The 22,494-nt window shown below is 43.7% G+C and overlaps 1 pseudogene; it reads right to left on the bottom strand.

Annotated features, from left to right (window-relative positions):
- Positions 1 to 11,685: 11,685 nt before the first annotated feature.
- LOC123930258 lies at positions 11,686 to 12,807 on the bottom strand (annotated as a pseudogene).
- Between the last annotated feature and the right edge of the window lie 9,687 nt (positions 12,808 to 22,494).

The following is a 22,494-nucleotide window of genomic DNA, read 5'->3' as shown; positions in this document are numbered from 1 at the left end:
TTACCAGGGACTAGGACTATTCCAGGCACTGGGGATAGAGAAAGGAATCAAACAGACAAAAAATATGTATTTCCAAAATGTTCACCATCCTCCTCTAGTCTGTGTGTCTAATCTCAAGGACCTGTAATTTTTGGACTCCCTGTTTCTATTTCTCAATTGCAATTCTTCCACAGGACTAAGTGGGAGATCTAAGAACTCCAAAGAAAATTGGTTTCAAGTTAGAATAGTTCAACCTCAGGGTACCTGGGCGGCTCAGTGGATTAAGCCTCTGCCTTCGACTCAGGTCATGATCTCAGGGTCCTGGGATTGAGCCCACATTGGGCTCTCTGCTCAACAAATAAATAAATCTCTGTGTCAAATAAATAAATAAAATCTTAAAAAAAAAAAAAAAGAATAGTTCAGCCTCCTGACCTAGTATCAGCAGAGGATACCAATGAGCCTCAGGTACAGTGGAAGGGAGTTCTGAGCCTAGCCAGACCCCTTTTCTGACTTCTCTGTTCCAACTACCCCTTCTACTGTTCAGAGAGGGTCGTTTCTAAGGTTTCAGTTGAGCCCTAGAAGCTGGGAGCCATCATGACAGTGGTGAGATGGCTGGCCTTCATGCAAAACATGGAAAACGAGAGAAAAATTATGTCCACTGGGAAACTAAAGTAGAAAACCAAACAGTGCAAACAAAATGTCAGACTAAAGGAACAAGCTGAGGGAGGAAAAACAGGTACGAGGAAATGAGACAACAGGAGGCAGTAAGATGAGTAAGTAAGTTTGGGAGGCATATTATTCAAGATTAAATCCAGAGGAAGAGCAGACCTTAGGACTGGTTGATCCAGTGATTCGGTGATGTCATGAGACTCATCTCATTTTTCACCCAGAGTTATAGGCTGGCTGCCTGCAGCGATCAGCTTACTTGCTTCCCCATATAGTGGGAGAAAAAGAATGGCTTTCTGTACTTGGTACAGAATTTTCCTAGAAACTTTCAGGAAGCCTCTCAGTGTTTATTAGAACTAGGGCACAAGGGATTACTTTTAGACCAGTGGTTCTCAACCATGGGCAGCTTTTCTCCTGAGAAGACATTTAGCAATCTCTGGAGACATTTTTGTTTGTCACACCTGGGGAGGGGGCAATTACTGGCATCTAGTGGGATAGAGGTGAGGGATGCTACCAAACATTCTGCGATGCACGGGACAGCAGCCACAATAAATTATCCAGCCCCAAATGTCAAGAGTGTTGAGACTGGGAAAGCCTGCTTTAGACCAAGTAGGCCCACCCCTTTGAAGCACCCAGACTGGGTGTGTGTGGGGGGTGGGGGGGTACATACCAGAGAAAGACTGATAACAAGAGGCCAGAGAAGTCAGAGAAGATGGAAAAAAATGTCCTGTTCAAAAGCCAAAGGAAAGGGGCGCCTGGGTGGCTCAGTGGGTTAAAGCCTCTGCGTTCGGCTCAGGTCATGATCCCAGGGTCCTGGGATGGAGCCCCGCATCGGGCTCTATGCTCCGCAGGGAGCCTGCTTCCTCCTCTCTCTCTCTGCCTGCCTCTCTGCCTACTTGTGATTTCTCTCTGTCAAATAAATAAAATATTTTTTTTAAAAAGCCAAAGGAAAATTTTAAGGAAGCTATGGGCAGTAATATCAAATGCCGTAGAGAGGTCAAGTTAAGTTTATGACTGAAACCCATCCAGTAGATTTGTCCACAAAGGGGTTACTTGTTACCTTTGGCCAAGAAGTTCCAGGAGGGTGATAAAGACCAAATTTAGGCTGATAGGGAGTGAGTGAGAGGTGGTGACCGAGAGATCTTAATTATGGTTTAGGCAAATCATTCAAGAAGTCTGTCTGTGAATGGAAGGAGAGGGAGAAATAGCAGAAGAGTCAGGGAATAATAATAATATATTAATTTATTATCATTATTATTATTCTTATTATTGATTTATTTTCTTAAATCGTGAAGAGACAAGATCATTTTTAAAATGCTGACAGGAGGGGCGCCTGCGAGGCTCAGTGGGTTAGGCCTCTGCCTTCAGCTCAGGTCATGATCTCAGGGTCCTGGGTTCCAGCCTCGCATCGGGCTCTCTGCTCGGCAGGGAGCCTGCTTCCCCTGTCTTTCTCTGCCTTCTACTTTGCCTACTTGTGATCTCTCCCTCTGTCAAATAAATAAATAAAATCTTTTTTTTTTTTTTAAGATTTTATTTATTTATTTGACAGCAAAGATCACAAGTAGGCAGAGAGGCAGGCAGAGAGAGAGAGAGAGGAAGCAGGCTGTCCGCAGAGCAGAGAGCCCGATGCGGGGCTCGATCCCAGAACCCTGGGATCATGACCTGAGCCGAAGGCAGAGGCTTTAACCCACTGAGCCACCCAGGCGCCCCATAAATAAATAAAATCTTAAAAAAAAAAAAAAGTGCTGACAGGAAAGATCCAAGAGAGTGGAAGGTAAAAGAGAGGGAAAAGGAGACTGCCATCTACAGCAGTGTTTCTCAAACTTTCATATGTATATGAGTCACCCGGGGATCTTGGAATCACCTGTGGGAGTCTATTAGTTGCATATTCCGACTCAGTAAGTCTGAGGTAGGGCCTACGATTCTGTAGTTCTAACAAGCTCCCAGGGGATAACTAGGCTGCTGCTCCATAAGGTTGCTGGGCCCCATTCCCAGCATTTCTGATTCAGTACATCTGGGATTGGGCACAAGAATTTGCATTTCTTTCTCTTCTTTTTTTTAAAGATTGTATTCACTTATTTGACACAGATGGAGAGAGAGAGAGGGAAAGAGCACAAGCAGGGGAAGTAGCAGAGGGGGAGGAAGAAGCAGACTTTCCACTGAGCAGAGAGCCCCATGTGGGGCTCAATCCCAGGACCCTGGGGTCATGACCTGAGCCAAAGGCAAATGTTTCATCAACTGAGCCACCCAGGCACCCCAAGAATTTGCTTTTGTAACAAGCTCCAAGGTGCTTCTAATGCTGCTAGTGCAGGGATCCCGCTCAGAATCACTGATTTCATGTATATGTGGAGAATACCACCTTTGAAGAAAGATTGCTTCACCACTAAGAAAATGAGAAAAAGGAGAAAATTGACAAGGTACCAGAGATAAGCTGGTAGGTTTAGGGGGAGGTAGGATGCTAAAGAATTTACTGCTTATTGCCCTGAATCTTCTCTGTGAAATAGGAGTAAAATGGCCAGCTGAGAGCAAAGAGCGAGGATGAAGGGATAAGGAACTATAAATACTAGGTAAAGCTTATTGCCCTCCAATTAGCTCTTGTCATAACACCACACAAAAAGTCTATTTGCTTTGTTACTTATTAAAGGAATGTTTTGCAATTAATTCACCCAGACAAGTTGACCAGGAAGTTATGTAGGGCTGGGGAAGAATTAGCAAGATTTTCCTTTGGCCAGTAACTAGAAACTCCTGCTTTGGAAATTTCCAAGCTCAACTCTGGTTGACAATGTGTTTTGATGTAGAAATGTAGAAATTCAATTGGTTTTAAAAGGCAGAATGACATAGAATTTATGAAGGGGCAAACTCTACAATGAGAGGCTCTGGTTTCTTTTCTCTTTTTTAAATTTTTATTGTTTTTTTAAGTAGGCACCATGCCCAGTACAGATCCTAACACGTTCTTGAACTCAGGACCCTGAGATCAAGATCTGAGCGGAGATCAAGAGTCAGATACTCAACTGACTGAACCATGCAGGTGCCCTGACGCTCTGGTTTCTTTTTCTTTTTCTCCCCTTCCCGCTCTTTCTTTCTTTCTTAGAGTGCACACACATGTGAGAGGAGCAGAGATGGAGGGACAAGCAGCTCCTGCACTCAGTGTGGGGCCCAACTGGGCTCGATCTCAGGACCCTGAGGTCATAACCTCAGCAGAAACCAAGAGATGGACGCTACACCAACCGAGCCACCCAGGCACTCTCAGGCTCTGGTTTCTAATCCAGCCTTCACACATACCAGTGTGAAACCTTAAGCACGCATGTTAACTTCTCTTGGCTTCCGTTTCTCACCTGTAAAATGGGGATAAGCATGGGAACGGTACCTATCTCACAGAGTTTGGGGGAGAATGAAACAAGATAATGTAGTGAATACTTGGCACAGTGTCTGTCACAGGAAATGCTTCCAGTCGTTTCCTCATTTGAATCTATTTTGCAAAGATCTTGCGAGGGGATTGAATTGAATCGAATCTAGAGCCACACCCATCTTCACCCACAACTCCAGGTGACCATTCATATGCAGTCGTGAAAAATGTACACGCCACTGTTATTTTAACAGCTAACATTTATTGAGATTTTTTTGGTGCACTTGGCATTGTTTTAAGCCCTTCACACGTATGAATTCAGGTGACCCTCGCAATGACTCCGTGAGATGGTTCTATTATTATCCCCATTTTGTAGGTGAGGAAACTGACACCTGAAGAAAATACTTTACTCAAAGTCACACAGACAATAAGTGATAGAGTTTGATCCCGCACAGTCTAACTCCAGGCCTATATCCCCCAACTGCCTCACAGTGTAGACTTGCCAGGGCTTCGCAGTGTACATTCAGTTCAGATGAAGTATCAAATAGTCACATGATACTTAAGAAGTCTAGTTTAGGGGCGCCGGGGTGGCTCAGTGGGTTAAGCCGCTGCCTTCGGCTCAGGTTATGATCCCAGAGTCCTGGGATCGAGTCCCGCATCGGGCTCTCTGCTCAGCAGGGAGCCTGCTTCCCTCTCTCTCTGCCTGCCTCTCTATCTACTTGTGATCTCTCTCTGTCAAATAAATTAAAAAAAAAAAATCTTTTAAAAAAAAAAAGAAGTCTAGTTTATGTGAAATGAAAATTATAATAATGGTCACTATTTGCACACAAGCCTTAATACAACAGCTCTCCACCATTTAACAGATAAGAATCTGAAGATCAGAATTTGCAGGGAGGGGCGCCTGGGTGGCTCCATCAGTGAAGCAATCGACTCTTGGTTTCAGCTCAGGTCATGATCTCAGAGTTGTGAGATCGAGTTCTGCATCTCATGGGGCTCTGTGCTCAGTGGGGAGTCTGCTGGAGATTCCCCGCCCCCTCCCCAAAGTTCCTTGGCTGCTCGCCCACACATCTGTTCTCTCTCTCTGAAATAAATAAATAAAATCTTTTTTTTTAAAGATTTTATTTATTTATTTGACAGACAGAGATCACAAGTAGGCGGAGAGGCAGGCAGAGAGAGAAGGAGGGAAGCAGGCTCTCCGCTGAGCAGAGAGCCCGACGTGGGGCTTGATCCCAGGACCCTGAGATCATGACCTGAGCCAAAGGCAGAGGCCTAACCCACTGAGCCATCCAGGTACCCCTAAATAAATAAAATCTTAAAAAAAAATTTTCTGGCAGTCAAGAAAGTTTCCCTATTTCCCATTCTGTAGAATGAAAATAATTATTTTCAAAAAAGTAGCATATTAAAAAAAAAAGTAACGTATATTGATCTCTCACAACTTCAGGGTCTGTCAATCTCTTCAACAGGGCTTTACCTTCGGTTTATAAGGGGTTATTTACATCTGGTTCTGGGTAATTTGTGATAATCCTATTCAGCACCTTCTGTACTGCAGCATAGTAAAGAAACGAGGTTTTGGTAATTTTTATTTTCCTAAAGTCTTTCATTTAATCCAGATTTCTGACACAACACTTATTTCTTTGAACTTGCATCTGCAGAAGGAAAGTGACTGAATCATAGAAAAGCTGAGAAAGAAGATGGGATATAAAGATCATGTTGTTGGGCGCCTGGGTGGCTCAGCAGGTTAAAGCCTCTGTCTTCAGCTCAGGTCATGATCCCGGGTCCTGGGATGAAGCCCCGCATCGGGCTCTCTGCTCCTCAGGGAGCCTGCTTCCTCCTCTCTCTCTCTCTGCCTGCCTCTCTGCCTACTTGTGATCTTTGTCTGTCAAATAAATAAAGTCTTTAAAAAAAAAAAAGATCTTGTTGTTCCTCCTTTTGATCCACCCGTGCTCTGTTGTCCGAGCTAATAACCTTTTCTTACTTATGCTAGTTTGAATTGGATTTCTGTCATGACCGAAAGTATCTTAACTAGTATATCTATCTCTTGGGTATGCTGTTTGTCTTTTTCTTCTATGTTTCTTGAGAGTCACAGACCCAGTGTTTTTCTCATGTTTAAGTGAGGTTAAGTCTAGATCAGCAAACTGTAGCCCATGGGCCATATCTGGCCAGCCTCCTAATTTTATTTTTACAGTCCACAAGCTAAGAATGTTTTTTATATTTTTTAATGATTACGTGTTTTTTTAATATTTTATTTATTTATTTGACAAAAAGAGATCACAAGTAGGCAGAGAGGCAGGCAGAGAGAGAAGGGAGAAGCAGGCTCCCTGCTGAGCAGACAGCCTGATACGGGGCTAGATCTCAGGACCCTAGAATCATGACCTGAGCAGAAGGCAGAAGCTTAACCCACTGAGCCACCCAGGCACCTCTAATGATTACGTTTTTAAATGGTTTTATAAGTATCTGCATAATAGCCTTGGTTGTGTCTCTTGGCCCACAAAGCTTAAAATCTTGACCTATCTGGCCCTTAAAGAAAAAAAATTTGCTAAACCCTGATTTAGATAGATGTGATAATTGACTAAAAATATTGTGCATTTATTTGTCTTGGGTCCCTCACTATTTATGTGGCTGCTGTGGGAATCCTTCATTATGTGGGTTTAAATGATCAGTTCAGCATTTCAGCATCCTGCATAGGACTGAGAGGAAGTCAGGGTCATGGGTCATCTTATCCAGAAGTTTGTCTTGGTGAAACTTTTCTCATTGTTTGTTCAAACTGCTGCCCCCAGGTAACAGTTTTTGGTATCAGTTTTCTGTTTGGCCTGCCTTCTGCTTTTGGTTCAGGTGTACGGCTTCCTTCCTGGCTGTTTTGAGAGTAACTGCTTCACGAGGTCATCTGCTCCCTCAAAATAAGGAAACTTCTCCCAATGTTGTAATTACCTGCTCTAATGAGACGTACAGTCAGGGAAAGACCTCTCCACAGGTTTTTCTTTTTTCACAGCCTCCTTTTCTAAAGTCTACACCTGCTTCATGTGCTATTGATCTGTAGTATCAAAAGAGTTTCCAAGAAATAATGGCCCCCATCCCCCTTTTTCTGGGAGAATTTATTTCTTTGATTAGTAGGTACTCATGTGGATCTGCCAGGATTTCCTCTGCTTGGTTTTCATGATACTGCACTATTCTTTGGGAAACGATATAAAAGGGGGGCACCTGGGTGGCTCAGTCGGTTAACATCTGCCTTCGGCACAGGTCATGATCCCAGGGTCCTGGGATCGTGTCCTGCGTCAGGCTCCCTGCTCCTCTCTCTGACTATCTCTGTCTCTCTCTCTCTCTCCAATAAATAAATAAAATCTTTTTTTTTTTTAAATGGTATCTGTGGGTTTTTGCCTCTCATTGAATCCTCGAGGACCATTAGCTAGCAGAAATTCTTCTGTGATTATGGTATAAATCTATGTCTCCCTTCCATCATTTCATCATGGATGTTATTTTCCTTTGATTATTTCAATCAGTTCCAGAGATAGGGGAGTAGATGTATATGTCTCAGTAACTGGAGGATAACAAAAACTCATTAAAGACAGAAAGCTTTTGTCAGACTAGCACCTAGGAGCCCAAAAAGGCACAGTTCATGTCCCAGCAGTAAAGTCATGAGTGACATGGAGATGATATGAACTGATTCTTAGAGAAGGGACTGAGAGGTCGGCTCCACTAATTGGACTGGCTCCATGAGGGCCAGGTGAAAGGTCCAGAGCTAAGTAGGAAAGATTTGTACCTCATTCCGACTAGCCCATGATGTTTTTCCCTTCTCCCAAGGTAGCCATGATGGATCAAGAACAATTCCTGGATGACAGGATGGAGAAAATTCAGAACCAGTGGGTTAAAGCCTCCGCCTTCGGCTCAGGTCATGATCCCCGGAGCCTGGGATCGAGCCCCGCATAGGCCTCTCTGCTCAGCAGGGAGTCTGCTTCCTCCTCTTTCTCTACCTACTTGTGATATCTGTCTGTCAAGTAAATAAAAAATCTTTAATAAATAAATAAATCAAATAAATAAGAAACAGAACCAGAAGAATCTCCTGGGATTTGTTTCAGCCAGGGCAGGATTTTTTGTTTTTGTCTTTTTTTAAGATTTTATTTATTTGAAAGAGAGAGAGCATAAGCAGGGAGAGCAGCAGAGGGAAAGAGAGAAGCAGGTTCTCGTCTCAGAAGGAAGCATGACACGGGGCTTGATGCCAGGACCTTGGGATCATGACCACAGTCGAAGGCAGATGCTTTGACTGAGCCCCACAGGCGCCCCTAGCCAGGGCAGTTGTACAGAGAACTTGAGAGTACTCAAGCTACTGCCTTCTGTCCAGGGCCTATCAGTAAGCAATCAGTGAGTGGGATGCTCTCAATGAAATATGTTCCAGCAACCTCTCAAAGTTCCATTTAAGAGAACCATACACTTTAAAGATAATTGGGGTAGTTCACATCAGAATAAGTTTAAATCACACTCTGACGAAGACTCAGTCTGACCTTGAGTCTGGTGGAAGAGGCACAAACTTTAAATAAAAGCTCGGCTGCAGAGATGTAGGTTACACGCGAATAACTGTGTTTAGGAATGAGCTTGCCTGGAGATCAACTTCCAGAATGGCAGAAGGAGGACTTCAGTGAACTTGCTTCTCCACAAGAACAATAAAAATACTGGCAAAACAACTAAGATGAACTGTTTTAGAACTCTGGAAATTAACCAGAGCCCTAGAACAAACTGGAAGTCATCTATCCAAGAGAAATTACTGAGCTTTGGTTAGAAAGTGGGACCTAAGGGTGCCTGGGTGGCTCAGGCAGTTAAGAGTCTGCCTTCTGCTTAGGTCATGATCCCAGGACCCTGGGATGGAGCCCTGCCTCAGTTTCCCTGCCCAGCAGGAAGTCTGTTTCTCCTTATCCCTCTGTTTCTGCCTGTCCCTCCCCCTGCTTGCACCCTTGTTCTTTCTCTCTCTCTGTCAGATAGGTAAATAATCTTAAGAAAGAAAGAAAGGAAGGAAGGAAGGTGGGGTGCTTGGGTGGCTCAGTGGGTTAAGCCTCTGCCTTCGGCTCAGGTCATGATCTCAGGGTCCTGGGATTGAGTCCCGCATCAGGCTCTCTGCTCAGCAGGGAGTCTGCTTCTCCCTCTCTGTCTGCCTGCCTGTCTGCCTACTTGTGATCTTTCTCTCTCTCTCTGTCAAATAAATAAATAAAATCTTTAAAAAAATAAAAAAAAAAGAAAAGGAAAAGAGGAAGGAAGAAAGAAAGAAAGAAAGGAGGATCTGTGGTATTTTAACTTGTAGATGGGATGCTATTCCCATCCATGCTCCCTTTCCAGCTCTAAGGAGTCTTGAAGCCAATGGAGAGGACTGACCTCTTGTGGAGCTCACTCAGTTAAAAGCAACGTCCCCAGAGCACAGTGAATATTTTGTCTGAATTTGCAGCTCCCTGGAAAATCTCTATCTTTAGGTCATTCTGGCTGTTTGATTTGACTCAGAATTCAGCTCAATAGAAAAAAAAAAAAAAAGTCCTATTCACAGGGCCTTTTGAAAACAATAGCCATCTACTGGCAGCCTTGGGGCTGCATAAGGTTTTGCTTTTAGGAACTCCGAAAAGCTACATCATATTCCAGGGGACTCTAAAAGGCTGTGGAGGGGCACCTGGGTGGCTCAGTCAGTTAAGCATCTGCCTTCGGCTCAGGTAGTGATCTCAGGGTCCTGGGATAGAGGCCCATGTAGAGCTTACTGCTCAGTGGGGAGTCTGCTTGTCCCTCTCTCTGCCCCTCCTCCTGCTCATGAGCTCTCTCTCTCTCTTTCAAATAAATAAACAAAATCTTAAAAAAAAAAAAAAAAAAAAGCTGTGTAGGGACACCTGTCTGGCTCAGTCAGTAGAGCATGTGACTCTTGATCTCAGGGTTGTGAGTTCCAGCCCCATCTTGGGTGTAGAAATTACTTAAAAATAGAATCTTTAAAAATAAATAAATAAACATAAAAGGCTATGTAAATGCACAAGGCTGTGCACATGCTCAGGAGAGACACGGGAATGGAAAAGGTCCTAGTCACTAATTTCAGGCTGACTTTAAGGCTTTGCAAGCAGAAAGGGAAAGATGAGGCTGTCTTGTAGACTGCCTGAGGTTTGAAGACCTGCAAGCAAAGAATAACCCCTGTTCCTCATGGATTTTAATTTTTCTCATAAGTTACAGGATCAAGGACCTCATTCCCAAGGAGTGCAAGAAGAGGGGAATTACTCCTCTGGGCATATTAGAGGGGGAAATGGAGAAAGGGATATGATAGTGTGATTCTGTAAGGGTACAAAAGTGATCTGGCACTGAGGCTGGGCCACAACTCCTGAACTTGAGAATCAAATATACAAGGTGAAGTGAAGAGCTCAATGGTCTTTGCTTTCCTCTAACCTATCATGGAAGTCCGCCTGATGACCAGCTGGGGGTATCAAGAAAAGCAGGGAGATAAGGGACTAAGGAAGGTCGGAATGACCTAGGGATCCTTGAGCATAGGGTCTGAACCATGCACTCCCTTCTTTCCTTAGATTTTTCATACTTGCCATTTATTGTCTCTGGGGTGGAGATAACAGCCATTACTGCATGCTTCTGCATGTGTCTGGGGCTCACGGAATCCCTGGAGCTATCGGAATAAGAACTAGGGGAAGAACAGAAAGGGGGAATAATATGTCAATGTAGTCTCGGTACAGTCTTGAGCTAGTCTTCTTTCTAGAGTGAGGGTGTATGCCCCTTTTCAGATTGTCCAGCATCCCCACTCACCCTCTTCCCCATTCCATCAAAACCCTTCCTCTTCGGCCTTGTCCAGGTTGGAATTCTTTTCTCTCCTCCCTCACTGCTCTGGTGTGGTATTATCCCATATGCAAAACCATCAGTTTGTTCCCACATGTCTCCAGCCATAGTTCCCTAGAGGTACCAGGTGCCAAGAAATCCAGGTTGCTGTAGACAGAGCTCAAATACCCATGATGACTCTTGGGTTCACCTGAAAGCAGAACCTTCAACAAAGAATCAAGTGCAGGTAGTTTATTTGGAAGATAATCATAGGAGGGATGGAGGAGAATAAAATAGAAAAGGAAAAGATCACGTAAGGGCCATTACCTAGGTTGTTTCTGGGTGACAGGGGCTCCAGTTAATTAGGACCTCCTGAGAAACTACAGGATGGATCCCAGGATGGTCCATCTGAAGGAGAGGAGGGTGGATCATCATCCCTTCTCAATCCCCTTTGGATGAGTTTGCCCTGGACTGCACTTGTCTATGGGTCTAGCAGACTCCCGTGGCATTGGAGAATGTCCTGCAGCAGAATATGCAAGACACAGGGTGCCTCGGTGGCTCAGTCAGTTAAGCAGCTGCCTTTGGCTGAGGTCCTGATCCCAGGATCCTGGGCTCAAGTCCCGCATTGGGCTCCCTGCTCGTTGGAGAGTCTGCGTCTCCCTCTGCCCCTCCCCATGCTCATGCACTTGCTCTCTCTCTCTTTCTCTCTCATATGCATGCTCTCACTCAAATAATATTTTTTTAAAAAGACACATTTATTCAGTGTCATGATCAGACTGTTACATTTAGCAATCAACAGCAGGGTGCAAAAAAAAAAAAACTACATTAAAACACTTTGTTGGAATGCTTTACACTTTCCACAGAACAGAAACTAAAATAACCTGTTATACAATTAGTCACAAATACAGTCCTCGAGGTTTTTTTGCCCATACACATGAGTATTGTCTAAAACATGTCTTCTTTGTAGCAGCAAGGCCCTGCCACCACGGTGCTTGGCTGAATTCACAAATCTGTTGTAACCTGTCGCTTCCCTGTCACTTCTCTGGCTCTCCTCTCCTGCTAAGCTTTGTTTCCTGGCAGGAATTAAAACCTTCTGCCACTGCCGTAGTTACTGCTGCTGCTGGAACCACCAGAGCCACCTTGGTTTCGTGGTTTGGCGAATATTGGCCTCCACTGCCATAAGAGCCAGAGCTTCTGACTCCAAAATTTCCTCCTTTCACGGGTCCAGAATTTGAGGATTGATTGTTGTAACTGCCAAAATCATTATAGCTTCCGCCACCTCCAAAATTGCTTCCATCATTACCAAATCCGTTCTAGCCATCCCCACTGCCACCGTATCCACCCCCACCTCGACTGCCACCAAAGCCACCTCCACCGCTGACGTTTCCTCCATGACCAAAGTTATCATTCCCACCACAACCACCTCCACGACCACCATCAATGTTTCCAGAACCACGTCGACCTCTTTGGCTGGACAAAGCACTAACCATCTCTTACTGAGATGGCGCTTTCCTTACTTCACAGTTGTGGCCATTCACAGTACGGTATATTTGAATGACAGTCTTGTCTACAGAGTCTTGGTCCTCAAATGTTACAAAACCAAAACGCCTCTTTTTGCCACTGCCTCGGTCAGTCATGATCTCAATCACTTCAATTTTCCCATACGGTTCAAAATAATCTCTTATATAATATTCTTCAGTGTCTTCTTTAATGCCACCAACAAAAATCTTTTTCACAGTTAAGTGGGCACCAGGTCTTTGAGAACCTTCTCTTGAGACAGCCCTCTTTGGTTCCACAGCTTTTCCATCCACCTTGTGTGGCCTTGCGTTCATGGCTGCATCCTCCTCCTCCACGGTGGCATCTGTGACAAACCCAAAGCCTCTGGAGCTCTTGGTGTTTGGATCTCTCCTGACCACACAGTCCGTAAGTGCTCCCCACTGCTCAGAATGGCTCCTCAGACTCTCATTGGTTGTTTCAAAGCTCAGACCTCCGATGAAGAGCTTCCGCAGCTGTTCAGGCTCTTTGGGAGATTCTGACTTAGACATGATGGCAGCGGGAGGGGAAACTTCAACGATGCTTACTCAGCGGCGTCCACAGGCAGAAAGTCAAATAAATAAATTTTAAAAAAGTTTCTTAAAGACTGTGTAAGGGGCGCCTGGGTGGCTCAGTGGGTTAAGCCTCTGCCTTCGGCTCAGGTCATGATCTCAGGATCCTGGGATCGAGCCCCGTGTCGGGATGTCTGCTCAGCGGGGAGCCTGCTTTTCCCCCCTCTCTCTGCCTGCCTGTGACCTCTCTCTCTCTCTGTCAAATAAGTAAATAAAATCTTTTAAAAATAAATAAATAAAATAAAATAAAATAAAAGACTATGCAAGATGCACATATGTAGTCACGGGCACGGTCAGTGTTAAGCATGTCTGAGCTCATCCCAAGTGTTGACTGAAAGCAGAGATGGGTCAAGGAGATAGAATGCAGAAGCCAGGAGGTCTGCCATAGAGCCTTGCCCTGAGTTTTAAAACTTTCTCATCAGAAACTATCGTTGGGGGTGCCTGGGTGGCTCAGTGGGTTAAAGCCTTTGCCTTCAGCTCCGGTCACGATCCCAGGGTTCTGGGATTGAGCCCCGCATTGGGCTCTCTGCTCCGCGGACAGCCTGCTTCCTCCTCTCTCTCTCTGCCTGCCTCTCTGCCTACTTGAGATCTCTGTCTGTCAAATAAATAAAATTAAAAATCTTTTAAAAAATTAAAGAAAAAAACTATTGTTGATGATATAACTTGTAATGGGTATTTATTTCTATCACTTCTTCTAACTGACATATATTCAAATATGAAATTCCTGGTTGGGAGAGAGGGAGAAATGTACTATTCCACTCGACTAGGATAGATCAGCAAAATCAAAGAAACACAGAAGGGGTTCCATATGACTCAGCAGAAGTGCAGCCACTGATAATTTGACATTTCAAATACTTGCAAAAGTTTCAGAGAGATTTTCTGTTTAAACCCAGACTGGATTTTAGTTTTACTCTGACATTATCAAGAGAAGATTTCAAGTATCTTGTCTATAACTGTTCAATGTCTGAGGTCAAAGAATGCTTCTTACCTTTATTTAAAAGACTTCTAGAACTTTTATTTTTTTTAAAGATTTTATTTATTTATTTCACAGACAGAGATCACAAGTAGGCAGAGAGAGAGGAGAAAGCAGTCTCCCCGCGGAGCAGAGAGCCCAATGTGGGGCTCCATCCCAGGATCCTGGGATCATGACCTGAGCTGAAGGCAGAGGCTTTTTTTTTTTTTTAAAGATTTTATTTATTTATTTGACAGATAGAGATCACAAGTAGGCAGAGAGGCAGGCAGAGAGAGACAGAGAAGCAGGCTCCCTGCTGAGCAGGGAACCCGATGCGGGACTCAATCCCAGAACCCCAGGATCATGACCTAAGCCGAAGGCAGAGGCTTTAACCCACTGAGCCACCCAGGCACTCCAAGACTTCCAGAACTTTTAGTTGCTACTCTTATGGGTGGGAAGAAACTGTAATAATTTATATTTTTGCAAACAATAAGGCATCTATTGAATTCTTACATGATATATAGGATTTTTGGTTTAGTGGTTTTCCTGTTGAGTGCGAGTATTCTATACTGTTGGAGAGTGGATATACTAATTACTAACTTCCTGTAATTGCCTAGCACCTGAGCCTTTATTGCATATACTTTCCCAAAATATCTTGCTACAGCAAGAACTGCCTACTTGGACAACATGGTAACACGAACTAGAAAAACAAGTATTTTCCTCTTAATGATTGTATCGTGATTAATTTAGAGGGAAACAGAAAAGACAAGAGAAAAGGTAGTGGTCATCAAAGGCCATATTGGCTGGATTATATGGTGAGTAGACCCAGGTGGAGGGTTTGTTTATATCCTGTGCCCAGTCTTACTATCCCCAGTGACTTTGTAGTAACGGGTTTTTATAATGGCGACTATACCAGTTCTGTCCACCAGGGGGCATTTTCAAAATAGAAGAGATAAAATTATGTAGCAAGATTTGCTCTTGCTTAATTGGGGAATGTTCCAAAGTTCTAAATTGGACATCCAGTTTCAGAGAGAGTGTGCCTCTTCTGAAGAAACCAGGTCCTTTGAGGATACTTGTTAGCAGAAAAGAAAGACATTACATATCATCAGGATGGAAGAGAGATTTCTGTTGCTAGTCCACAGTAAGCGATAAGAGACTCAGATGTCACTTGGGTTCCAGATCTTAGTACAGGATGGGCTTAAAGATCCTGATGTTTCACAGGATCAATAGGCAGGTTCTATTTGGTTAGAAGTACCAGAACTCCCTGTTTTTCTATTGGGGGGACATTAGACATTAGGTCTAATGCTTTGATCCAAATCAGGGAATTTTCTTTTCTTTTCTTTTTAAGATTTTATTTATTTATTTGAGATTGAAGAGAGAAATGGAGAGGGAGAGCACTAGCTGGGTGGAGTGGGGGAGGGGCAGAGGGTAAGGGAGAAGCAGGCTCCCGGCTAAGCAGGGAGCCAGATGTGGGGCTCCATCCCAGTACGCTGGGATCATGACCTGAGCTGAAGGCAAACACTTAACTGACTGAGCCATTCCGGTGCTTCCAAAACAGGGAATTTTCTTATTGCCTCACAGAAATCCTAATGCACCCAGAGGACAGGAAAGTACCGGGAATGAATGTTTTACTTATCTCTAGCAAATCAACAAGAAAACAGACACCTCGATCAGATTTACACAGACTAGATGGGTGGTTTCTTTGTGGGGATCCTCAAGGACTGAAGTACTTACTGCTTTTATATGCTTGGCGTCTCTGCTATCACTTTCTTCTGGTTGCAGACTCACCTTTGAGGCAGAAGGAATATGACCAAATCCTAATTTGGCTAACCTAACACTCATCTGCAGGGGTTTGGCCACCAGCGGTCACGAACATGGGCAGATTCTATCTCCCAGGAACTGCAGTCTTGAATGGAGAAACACAGAAACAGTTTAGAATAGGGATGCCCTAGGGGCGCCTGGGTGGCTCAGTGGGGTTAAAGCCTCTGCCTTCAGCTCAGGTCATGATTCCAGCGTCCTGCGATGGAGTCCCACATCGGGCTCTCTGCTCCCCTCTCTCTCTGCCTGCCTCCTCTGCCTACTTGTGATCTCTGTCTGTCAAATAAATGAATAAAATCTTTAACAAACAAACAATCAAAAAAAGAATGGGGATGCCCTGTGGCAGCATACCAACAATAAGTTCTCTGAGGTGCCTGGGCTGCTCCAGGGTCTATTCTTTCCAATCTAGGCAGAACATTTACAAAAGAAAAAGAAATTATAAGGTATCCATATTAGAAAGGAAAAAGTAAAACTATTTCTATTTATAGATGGTATGGTCTTAGATATAGAACACCCAAAAGAATCCACAAAAAGTGGGTGCCAGGGTGGCTCAGCTGCTTAAGCATCCGGCTTCTGCTTGGGTTAGGATTCTAGGATCCTGGGATCAGAGTCCTACGTCGGGCTCCCTGCTCAGCAGGAAGTTTTGGCTTCTTCCTCTCCACCTCCCCCCTGCTCATGATCTCCCTTGCTCTCTCTAAAGTAAATAAATAAAATCTTTTTTTTTTAAGATTTTTTATTTATTTATTTGACAGACAGAGATCACAAGTAGGCAGAGAGGCAGGGAGAGAGAGTGAGAAGCAGGCTCCCCGCTGAGCAGAGAGCCCGAGGCAGGGCTCAATCCCAGGACCCAGGGATCATGACCTGAGCCGAAGGCAGGGGCTTTAACCCACTGAGCCATCCAGGCGCCCCAATAAATAAAATCTAAAAAAAAAAAAAAAGAATCCACAAAAAAACTGTCAGAGCTAATAAATGGTATTAGTAATATTGCACGATAACAAAATAAACACACAAAAATCAGCTCTATTTCTATACACCAGCTACAAACAATATAAAAAGGAAATTATGAAAACAATTCCAAATAGCTCATGGGAATGTCATGTACAGCATAGTGACTATAGTTAATAATAATACCGTATTGTATATTAGCAAGTTGCTAAGAGAGTAAATCCTGGAAGTCCTCATCACAAGAAAAAAAATTTTGGTAATTAAGTCTGCTAACATATGGTAACTAGACTTACTGTGGGAATCATTTCACAATATATACAATTATTAGCTCCTTCCTCATTAGTATAGTGGTCCGTATCCTTGCCTGTCACAATATATACAATTATCAAATTGTTATGTTGCACACCTGAAACCAATGTTATATGTCAATTAAATCGCAATTTAAAAAAAGATTGCTTGTATATGCACTCTTAATAAACAGTAAGCTCCTTGAAAACAAACAAACAATTCTGTTTATGATAGCCTCAAAAAGAATAAAACCCTTGGGAATAAACTCAATCAGGTAGGTTAAGACTTGTATACTGAAAACCCTCAAATCTTTCAAGATGAAATTAGAGACCTAAGTAATCTGAAAGACATTCCATGTAATGGATCGGGAAAGTTCATATTGATAAGATGTCAATACTGCTCAGTGATCTACAGATTCAATGTAATCCCTAGCAAAATCCCAATTATATTTTACAGAAATGGAAAAAGACAAGACTATTTTATCCATTGAAAGTTTTCTAATATGATCATATTTAAGAAGTACTTTCTAGGGGCACCTGGGTGGCTCAGTGGGTTGAGCCTCTGCCTTCAGCTCGGGTCATGATCTCAGCATCCTGGGACTGAGTCCTGCATTGGGCTCTCAGCTCAGCGAGGAGCCTGCTTCCCCCTCTCTCTCTGCCTGCCTCTCTGCCTACTTGTGATCTCTCTGTCTGTCAAATAAAGAAATAAAATCTTAAAAAAAAAGAAATGCTTTCTAAATCACATAAGGAATCAGTAAAAAATAAATGTTACCAAAAGATTAAATTATGAAAACAGTATGGTGGTTCCTCAAAAAACTAAACATAGAATTACCCTATTAGTAATAGGGTCCGCTTTTATGTCTATGACCACAAGAACTGAACGCGGGGACTCAAACAGATATTTTGGGTTTTTTGTTGAAAACATTATGCCAAGTGAAATAAGCCAAACAAGAGGAAAAATATTGTATGAGTACTTCTATGAGGTACCTAGTGTAGCCAAGTTCACAGGAACAGGAAGGAGAATAGAGGTTACCAAGGGCAGGGAGGATGGGAAAAGTGGAGCTATTGCTTAATGAGTAAGGAGTTTCCATTTGGGGTGATGAAAAAGTTTTTGGAAATACACAATAGTGACATTGCACAATATTGTGATTGGAATTAGTGCCACTGAATTGTACACTTCAAAATGGTCAAAATGGCAAAAAACAAAACCTACTATTTTTTCCAAGACCTGTGAGATGCTTCAGCATTAAATTTCTTTTCTTTCCCTTAGCATGTAGCAGTCACTTTCTGTTTATATCCAAAGGATTTTCACTGATACACCACCACCACTTTCCCATTCGCCGTTCATTAGGAATTCTGAGTAGTTGTTAGATAAGTCCTCATACTTCCAGGTTTCAGACATCCACGGTGTCCGCTCAACAACAATGAATGGAAGAATCCATGGGAACCATGTGTGGCTTCTTGAAAAAAAGGTGGGAGAAAAATAGAGTGACATTTTTGGCCTTTAGGTTTATGGAATTTCATTTAAAGAGGGTCTGGAGGGGTGCCTGGGTGGCTCAGTGGGTTAAGCCTCTGCCTTCGGCTCAGGTCATGATCCCAGGGTCCTGGGATCGAGCCCCACATCGGGCTCTCTGCTCAGCGGGAAGCCTGCTTCTCCCTCTCTCTCTGCCTGCCTCTCTGCCTGCTTGTGATCTCTGTCTGTCAAATAAATGAATGAAATCTTTAAAAAAAATAAAAAATAGGGGCGCCTGGGTGGCTCAGTGGATTAGGCCACTGCCTTCGGCTCCGGTCATGATCTCAGGGTCCTGGGATCGAGCCCCGCGTCGGAGCAGAGAGCCTGCTTCCTCCTCTCTCTCTGCCTGCCTCTCTGCCTACTTGTGATCTCTCTCTCTGTCAAGTAAATAAATAAAATCTTAAAAAAAAAATAAAAAATAAATAAATAAAGAGGATCTGGATTTGAAACTGTCAGCTTTATGGGTTAGATTGAAAGAGATGGAGGAAGGGCCTCCGGCAGAAAGAAGAATGACTATAGGAAAATTTAAACAAAGAAACAGACAGCAGTTTCTTGTTTTGTTTTGTTTTTTAAGTGGGCTCCACTCTGGGTGTGGAGCCTAACGTGGGGCTTGCAGTCATGACTCTGAGATCCAGACCTGGGCTGAGATGAAGAGTTGGACACTAACCGACTAAGCCACCCAGATGCCCCCAAACAGCAGTTTTTTATACAGAATTGGCAGAGGGTGGGCTTGGGGTTATCAGGATGTGAGGGAGGAGAGGGCCTTATCAGAAGAAAGGCTGTGTTCTTACAAGGGAAGAGACATACACAGAAACCTTTATTCAGCTCTAACGGTCTTGGAAAATACGCAATCCATCATTGTTACTACTTCAGGGAGATTTTGGGACCCCAAAGATTTAACAAAGGAAGAGTCAAGTAGTACGCTCAGAAGTAGCTGAATTTCCTCCCAGAAAAAGCCAAAGTTCAGGAAATTGTTGAACGTTACCCTCTGAGGGACGCCTGCCTGGCACCGTTGGTAGAGCTTCGCAACTCTAGATCTCAGTGCTGTAGGTTTGAGCCCGGCGTTGGGGGTAGAGATGACTTAAAAACAAATCTTTAAGGCTCCTGGGTGGCTCAGACAGTTGAGTCACTCTTGGTTTCAGCTCAGGTCCTGATCTCATAGCCGTGAAACCGAACCTCAGGTCAGGCTCCTTGCCAGGCAAGCAATCTGCTGGAGATTCTCTCCTTCTCCTTTCTCCCTCTACCCCCTTCTCCCCCAACTCGTGCACTGTCTTACACATTCTCTCTCTAATAAATAAATCTTTAAAATAACATAAAATCTTAAAAAGAAAGAAAGAAATGTACCCTCTGAAAGCTGCAACTAAAGAACCGGGCTGGCTGCGGGGGGAGCTAAGTGGGGCACTAGCGTGTACAACTACGGAGGCTCCTGCACATGCAGGCTGCGTGTAACACAGAGCCACTCTCTACAATTCAGCTGTACTGTTTGGATCTTGAGTCCCCAGCCTGCCAGAGGCAGAAAACAATCTTGCCCATGGAAGCCAGACAGTCAAATTCAGTCATGTCTTAATTCATGTTTAAAATATAGTGTGTTTAGGTTTGTTTCTATGTGGTTCTTCTTTTTTTTTTTTAAGATTTTATTCATTTATTCGACAGAAAAGGATCACAAACAGGCAGAGAGGCAGGCGGGGGGGGGGGGGGGGGGGGGGGGAAGCATGCTCCCTGCCGAGCAGAGAGCCGGATGCAGGGCTCCATGCATGGCTCGATCCCAGGACCCTGAGTTCATGACCTGAGCTGAAGGCAGAGGTTTAACCCACTGAGCTACCCAGGTGCCCCCAACGTGGTCCTTCTTTTATCCTGCCCTGGGTGGGGATGGGAAGGTGGTTATGGGAGTGAGAAGTCACTTCCTTAATCAACTTCCTTAATATTTATTGCTTTACAATGCAGCAATGGCCTTCAAACATAGAAATCCAAATTTACTGTCTTTTGTTCCTGATATGACAGGGTGGTCAGTGAGGTTCCCATCTCTTTCCTTGTTTCCCCAAAGCAACTGGGGTGAGGGAGGGTGAGAGTGACTGTAGGTTGTAGAAAAATCTTTTCTGGAAAAAGCAAAAAATTAAAATAAAAAAATAATAATGGTAATTATTATTATTTTTTTTATGTGTGTGATCCGAAGGGTAAGAAGACACACATTAACATTTGAAATCTTATAGCCCATCTTACACAGAAAGACATATGCCAAAACGAGCATGCTTAGGGAACATATGAGGATGGGCTTAGAAGAGAAATGCAGCCAAGGAAAACCACAGGTGTTGAGGTGAGCAAAATGGGAGCCAGACAGCACCACAAGTGAGGACACCACAAAAAGTCATGTGTCAGACTGGGTTGGATCCTGAGCTAACAACAGAAGGCTAGTTCCCTGAGAATTCCGTCAAGGAAGTGCAGGGTTGAGAGGAAGTTTTCGGACTTTAAGCTCATTGACTTCGTATCTCACTCTAGAAGCTCACCACAACACATCACAGAAGAGTCTTATTATGGAAAGAACTCACAGTGCCCGTATTCCTTTTGTAAGGCTACCGAAGCCAATTGCTACAAACTGGGTGTCTTTTAACAGCAGCTCCCCTTGTGAAGAAACCGACCTTTGCTCCATCTTTTCATTTCTCCATCAAGGCTCAGATTCCTGGGTAGCTTCATCTGTTTGGTTCCGTGTTCTGGCTGCTGGGAAGAAGGAGGAAGGGAAACCATGCCTCTTTGGTTTCTGTTGTGGGAGGTGAACTGCTACTGCTCACCATGAAAGAGGCTGGAAGACAGACAGGGGGAAAAAAAACAACTCGCATTAGTCTGGGTCTTAGGAGTAACTATTATAAGTTTCTTTTTCCTTTTTCTTTTTTGCAGAGACAAAAGTATTCACATGCTGTGGTCTGGGAAGGGAAATTTTATATGCGAGGTGAATTTTTCTTCTCAGTCCATGGGAAGCTTAGTGTCACAACTTATGGTGGATCTCCTCCCACTTGAATTATAATTTCATAGGCGGTGTGTTCTGAATATCTAGAAGGGACTGATAAGACTTACAGCAAGTCTAAAATGAGGAAGCCCTTTCTTGTTGTGTCTACCTTTTGGCTCCAGCAACGCAAACTCTGCAGATTGGTACCAAGCCTGTGGATTTAGATTGCTACTAGATCATCAAAAACACTATTGCTTAGGAAACGGAGTTTTGTGGACAAGGGGATTATGCTGAAACATTTTCCCGCGTCCTTCTAAAACTCAGGAAAAGCACACAATTGGATTGGAATGTTCTGGGAGGAGCTGGAAGAACAACAGTGGGTCTAATGAAAGATGGATAGAGTTTGGTTGTCAAGAAAGAATCCTGGGGCACCTGGGTGGCTCAGTGGGTTAAAGCCTCTGCCTTCAGCTCGGGTCATGATCCCAGGGTCCTGGGATCCAGCCCCGCATCGGGCTCGCTGCTCAGCACGGAGCCTGCTTCCCTCTCTTTCTCTCTGCCTGCCTCTCTGCCTACTTGTGGTCTCTGTCTATCCAATAAATAAATAAAATCTTAAAAAAAAAAAAAAGAAAAAAGAAAGAACGCTGATGACAAGGGACCTGAATGAGATCTTTCCAACTAAAGCCCGGAATTAAGAAAGGGAAAATTGGGTGATTTTAATTTTTGGTTTAGTATAAAAGAGTTTCATTTTAGGAAACACTAATTTCTCTTAAAATGCAAAGAAAGGGGCACCTGGGTGGCTCAGTGGGTTAAAGCCTCTGCCTTCGGCTCAGGTCATGATCTCAGGGTCCTGGGATCGAGCCCCACATCAGGCTCTCTGCTCCGCAGGGAGCCTGCTTCCCCCTCTCTCTGCCGGCCTCTCTGCCTCCTTGTGATTTCGCTCTCTGTCAAATAAATAAATAAAATCTTTTTTTTTTTTAATGCAAGGAAAATGGACCATTAGGTTACATTCCCAATGTTATGATTTTTAAAAAAGAGCTGGCATTGTATTATTTGGGTGGTATCATCAATAAATTAGACTTGAAAATATAACTGAGCAGGAAATAATGTGTGACTTCTTGGATAGTATATAATGGGGCTGTTGGATAAAAAGTGGATGTTCTGCCTTGACCCG

The sequence above is a fragment of the Meles meles genome, chromosome 18 (assembly GCF_922984935.1).
Source record: "Meles meles chromosome 18, mMelMel3.1 paternal haplotype, whole genome shotgun sequence".
Lineage (NCBI taxonomy): Eukaryota > Metazoa > Chordata > Mammalia > Carnivora > Mustelidae > Meles > Meles meles.
Note: the sequence above shows the minus strand (reverse complement) of the source record. Positions and strands in the feature narration are given on the sequence as shown.